Genomic DNA, 6,610 nt, shown 5'->3' with positions numbered 1-6,610 from the left:
AGAGAGCACCGGGCAGTGGGGGAGAAGAGAGCCGCGGGTGTGGATGGAGGGAGAGTGCGGAAAGGTAGAGGGATGAGGAGAACACGGAGAGGCTCCAGGGGTGTGTAGGGTGGCTGGGTTGCTGCGGATCAGATGATGAGGGGCCTGGCCATTGGCACAAGAATCTGTGTCGCCAGCAAAACACTGACCGCAATTGGCATCAGGTGTCAGAGGGCCGATGCATGCCCAAAGATTAGGCGCCCGCCAGGCTTTTTGTCTAAACATGGAGCTTTTCGACCATTCTTTGAAAGCTAAAAGGAAATTCAGCATTGAAATTAGTGCAGAAAGAACTTTTACTCAAGAAATTACATTTACACATTATATTAGGTGGATTTACTTACTATGTACTAACATTGAGTCTCAAAATGAAGTTTCACAAACTAATTTCGAGAGGAGCACGTGATATGATTGACTGCAGCTGGCCACTCATCTACACTTATTGGCTAGCCAATCGGATTGAGCCAAACTCACTATAAGTAACCTAGCTAAGATCTACTCCCTTATCTTTGTTTTCCGAAGAAACCCCCAATCCACCCCTTCTCCTCCTTTCCTCTTTTGCCGAGGGGAGCTCTCGAGAACACCTGACCTCGTACTTCCCTCACATGCTTTATGGACCTGGCAGGAGCCCTGGGCTTAACTATCTCCGAGCTCAGGGTTCTCTCCCGGGACAACATGCCAAACCTGCTAACTTGCTAACAAGTTGTCAAACAGTATCTAAGTGTGAACTCTTGAAATAACTATATGTATTGTGTAACTACATGCTTTTCTGGACATATTTCCCAAGTGCTATTAGGAGCTTGAGGTATGGTTATTTAGGAGTAAGTTTAGGTTTAGGCTTAGTATTAAGGGTTAAATTTGGGTTTGGTTTACAGTTAGGATTGAAGTTAACTTAATTACAAACTCCATGTTCGTATTTATATTAGAGCTGCATAATATTGGAGGGCGACGCAGTGGTGCAGTAGGTAGTGCTGTCGCTTCACAGCAAGAAGGTCGCTGGGTTGAACCTTGGCTCGGCTCAGTTGGTGTTTCTGTGTGGAGTTTGCATGTTCTCCCTGCGTTCGTGTGGGTTTCCTACGGGTGCTCCAGTTTCCTCCACAGTCCAAAGACATGTGGTGCAGGTGAATATGGTATAGGCTAAATTGTCCGTAGTGTATGAGTGTGTTTATGAATGAGTGTGTGGATGTTTCCCAGAGATGGGTTGGGGCCCTTTCAACTCAATAATTTCTGCTGCGTAAAAACGTGCTGGATAAGTTGGCGGTTCATTCCGCTGTGGCGACCCCGGATTAATAAAGGGACTAAGCCGACAAGAAAATGAATGAATGATATTGAAATATTGCGCCAGATGATCCTAAAATCCCTTTTTGGAAAGATTTCATTTATTTAGACTGACTGGGCTGTTCTTCTATGCAGTGCATCTATGTAAACTATATTAAATTACCAGCAAAAATAAATAAATAAATAAACAGTGCTTTTTAGTTTTCTGAGAAGACAAACTGTATTCAGGTACAAAAATTGAACAATAAAATGTTAAATAATATGGTCATCATTGTAAGAATAAAAAAAAAGATATTTTATTTATATATTTTCTATCTGTTAATCGTAAATAATCTGATCCTGCGATGTGACTATTGCAGATGCATACATTGTGATATAGATGCTCCAACAATATATTGTTCTGCCCTAATATATATATAAACATCTATATATTTAAAATGAAGTGTAATGAAATGAAGTATGCAATAACTACAATTAAATCAGTTATTATATAGAAATCTGATATTTGGCAGTTAATGTAAATAACATAAGTGACAAGTTTGTGTTTGGTTTTTGCAAATAAAAATATGTTCTTATGCAACATAAATTTCAAAATATAGGACAAATGGCCATTTAAATATATTTTATTGATTATTAGAATAACAAATACGTACATATATGTTTAAATTTTTATCTTTATATGATCATATATGTGGCGCAGTAGGTAGTGCTGTCGCCTCACAGCAAGAAGGGCGCTAGGTCGCTGGTTCGAGCCTCGGCTCAGTCTTCGTTTCTGTGTGGAGTTTGCATGTTCTCCCTGCGTTCGCGTGGGTTTCCTCCAGGTGCTCCGGTTTCCACCACAGTCCAAAGAAATGAATTGGGTAGGCTTAATTGTCCATAGTGTATGAGTGTGTGTGTGTGAATGTTTCCCAGAGATGGGTTGTGGTTGGAAGGGCTTCACTGCGTAAAAACTTGCTGCATAAGTTGGCAGTTCACTCCGCTGTGGCGATCCCGGATTAATAAAGTGACTAAGAAGACAAGAAAATGACTGAATTAATGATCATATATCAAATTTTAATAGGCTATTTTAATAGCTTTCCCTTGTTTTTGAATAGGGTATATGCAGAAAGATTTTTAATTTTGCAGTAACCTGGGTCAAGCGCTTCCAGTGAACTGTATGCTGTTACAAAATCGGTGCGGTAATGGTCTGTTTTCTTTAAAAATCAACAATCTTTACTGCCTGATTGATATACGATAGAAAGTGGGTCTCAGAATGTACAAGAAGCACTGCATTTTTCAGCGTCATGTCTTTAAGAATGATTATTTTACCCAAGTATATTCAATGGAGTTTCTGTGCTAGCCTGCTAATCCTGACAGGTGAGTGTGTAAACGACATTTTAACGCTTGAACAACTAAATGACCACTGAAGTCTATTTAATTGATTGTATTCTAATTACAGTACAACATCGATGCTGTAAAAGCAACCCTATAAAACTGAAAAAAAATCACATTAATCATTCACCGGACATTTATCATGATGAGAAGAAACACTAGTTGCGCATATACCTTATGACAGCCAAAAAAAGTCCTTGCATGAAATTCAATAGCATAAAGTGTGATTTCAACTGCCTGTAAATGTCATAAACAATTACAAATAAGCAGCAAATGAAACACTGAATCAATCATGAAATTTTAAATAAGATTTGTTTTTGAATTGGATTTCAGGAACTTGATCTCTGCTCTGACAAGTTTTCATGGTGAACTACAGTCTAACACAATGACTTTTATTGGCATTTTTAGTAGTGTGAATCGATTTATTTTCTGGGTTAGGTACAAAGAACAGGTCATTTTTCAATGATTTCTGTTTGCTTTTTTCTGTTATTAATGTGCCAAGATTAGATGCCCAACTGCCTCACAAGAGCGAACATTTGTGTCACTTGAGACTAAACCGTAATTAAAGGGCAAATACTCTCCCTGACAGGATATTTGACCTCTCATATTTATATGACAGTAAATTGAAACAACATTTTTTGGTCATTTTTCACCTTTAGTATAATCAGACTGTCACGGTCGTGGGAAAGCGTGCTGTTCTGTTTGATATTACAGTGCGCATGGGAGGCCTGAAGTGGGGGAAGGATTCGTTCTGTCTTTGTTTGGTCTCATAAAGCTTTCTATTTATTCTCATAACTTCTGAGATAAGCTATGGCAAACAGAGAGGCTGGTGTTCAGGGACGGAGGAGTTTCTGAATGAAGAGTCCCTGTTGATAGACTGATTTAGGCCAGGGATGAGCTTAATTCATCCAGGACACCACTGTCTGGGTTTAACAGCTCTCCTTTGACTTTATCCAAAGCTTCAATTCTCATTTAATCAAAACTCTTGATCAGGGGTTTAAATAGTGGTCTAAAAGCCCCCAAGGGGTGCAATATGAGGTGCTATAGAATTAAAACTGTTACTGCTGCACAGTAAATGTATATATAGAAGTGTTGACTAGTCTCCATGATATATTTGGTCACCCTCAAATAGCAAAAACATTGAAATGCCATCACTAGATAACTGAGGTTGTCTAAATATTTCCTCAGGTGTGATTTTATATGATGGAGCCCTTTTGCAGTCTACTATCGGTGCAAACAAAACAATAGTGTTTATCTATGGTGGACTGTAGAACAAACACACACAATGAATACTTCACCAAAACAAATAGTTTACCACAGGACTCTGCATTCTTAGCAGCTCCTTGGTACACATTGGAGGTTGAGGGTTAAGTTCTGTGAACTGGCCTGAGAAACTGACCCTGGTTGTGGACACTGCAGTTTAACCTCACAGTGTTCTCAAACCATGCAGGGATGATAACCGGTTTCAAGGTTTACTTCGGTTTAGAAAAGCAAGGTTTTAAAACTGCAACTTTTTCTTTTGTTACACCATTCCTACGGTATATGTAAGTTTTTTAAAACGTGTTTTTATGGGTATTTTATTTAGCTTTTTAGGGCAACGGTATCTCCAGCAGAAAAGGACCCTCTACATCAAAAGCTACTGGTCAGCCTCTGATTCAGGAAATATTTGAAAAACAAATCACTTATGCACTAACTGACTTTATATCCAAAGAAAATAAGGGGTTATGCTTTCAAGTTGTAAAGAAATCTGTTTTTAAAAATGAAGAAAAATAGCAGAAGTCAATGATTTACTTCAATTATTTAGCATGACATGTTTACTATTCCAAAATATTTTAAATGTTTCTTAAACTAAAATGTTTTGTGTTCAGTTGGGAAAAAGGAGTTGTTTTTTTGCCCAGACATCTTTAAAAGCATATTTTTGAGCAGTAATCTTAATACTGTGAAACTGCAATATTTTTTATCCAAGGTTATCATTGCTTCAGTATCTTATAGGCCCGTGTCTAATCCAGGTGGAAACGTATTATTCATTACATCAGCACAATTAAAGGGATGGTTGACCCTCTATTTACTCACCCTCAAGTGGTTCTAGTCTTTAATGAGCTTCTATTGTTAAACACAAAAGAAGATTTTTAATAAAAAGCTAAAAACAAACACATATGTTGTCATAATTTACTGATTATGTCATTTGTTTACAGTGTAAAAGTGATTTTAGTGAATAATGTGATAGAGTAATGGAGGCTGAAATATAATCACTTGAAATAGTTTAAATATAAAATATATTAAATTAGAAAACGCATCTCAAATTGCATAATTATTTCTAAATAGTACTGTTATCATTACATTTTTAGGAAATAAATGCACTCTTGATGAGTCTAAAAAACTAAAAGCATTAAAAATAGTGTTAAAATGGTAATGTACATTGTACACACTGTGTGTTTGTACAGTTACAACATATGTGATCAATTGATAACCATCACTCTTCAAATTAAAGAAGCAAAAGTTGTCAATGGGGTAAACTTTTGTGCCAAAAAAAGGTCCATATGTAACCCTGTAAAACAAGTGTTGTGTCACACAGATATCTTTTGGGCAATAACCAACAATACACTGCATTGGTCAAAATTTTACATATTTATTTTATCCCAAGCATCATTAGAATATTAGGTAAAGAAGTATCTCCTGTTCCATGAAGATATTTTGCAAATGTACTAGTGCTAGGACCTTAATTAATACAAATTTAATGGTGAGATTTACAGTTTTTCTTTTTTCAACCATCAGATTCCAGATTTTCACATAATTGTGTCTCAGAAAGTCTCTCAGAGGTTGTTCTGTCCTAACAAAGTAAACATAAACACTTATATATTTAGCTTTCAGGTCATTTATAAATCTTAATTGGCTAATTTTGCCAATTATGACTGGATTTGTGGTCCAAGGTCACATATTGGTTCCTAAAAAGTACAAAAGGTACAACCTAAATTACTGTTTTAATCAATTTATATGTCAATGAATCATGAGAGATTGATACATAATCATAATTTCCTCATTTTCCTCAACGCAAAATGCATTTGAGTGTCACCATACACACATGGAGCTCTAACCAGTTTAGTACAGAGATCAGAGAAAGTTGGGAGAGGCAGAAAGGAGGAAGATGGAGGGGAAGGAGAGGGGGGCTTAAGATGGAGCAGGTAGACAAAGCCAGCATTCATGGACACAGTGAAGGAATGAAAAACATTCTCCACCAAGAGACGCATGGTCATCAGTAGGGCATGGGTTATGGTGTACGTGCATGTGTGTAAGGATGTGTGTGTGCCAACACGAGAGAATATGATACGAGGGGAAGGGGTGTCTGATCAAACGATAAATGGGTGTTATTTTACTCAAGCTTCTGGTTAAAAGGAGCCCTCAATTCAATATCTACCAGATGCAGTGGAGATCGTAGAGGAAAAATTGAGGAGAAATAATATGATAGGTAAAAAGTTCATTTTTTGTGTGTGTGTGTGTGTGTGTGTGTGTGATAGCAAGAGTATGACGGGTCCCAAAGTAAACAGTACAATAGCCTACACAGAAGGTGGAATGTATTCAATCAAAGAGTTCACAGGCAATTCTGTCTCAAAAAAGAGCACTTATTTTTATACTCTTCCACAAACTGATCTAACTGAGACTGTAAATAAAGCCCCAGTGTAACTGAAAGGATCATGTCTGAACTGGCATTTGGCTGTGGGAAGGTGAGGTTACTCACCATGGTGGTGCTGCTGGACTCGCCTGATTCTCAGTATCCGTTTGTAAAGGTGAGTTGGTGCGGTCTGCCCTCTACAGGCCGAAAAGGACTGGGTGGATATGAGACCCAAATGTTGTTGTTGGTAGGTTGGTACAGTACTGCCTGCTTCAACATCATTTTCATCATTCTAGACAGAATATACAGATGTTA

This window comes from Danio rerio, chromosome 8 (genome assembly GCF_049306965.1).
Source record: "Danio rerio strain Tuebingen ecotype United States chromosome 8, GRCz12tu, whole genome shotgun sequence".
NCBI lineage: Eukaryota > Metazoa > Chordata > Actinopteri > Cypriniformes > Danionidae > Danio > Danio rerio.
Note: the sequence above shows the minus strand (reverse complement) of the source record.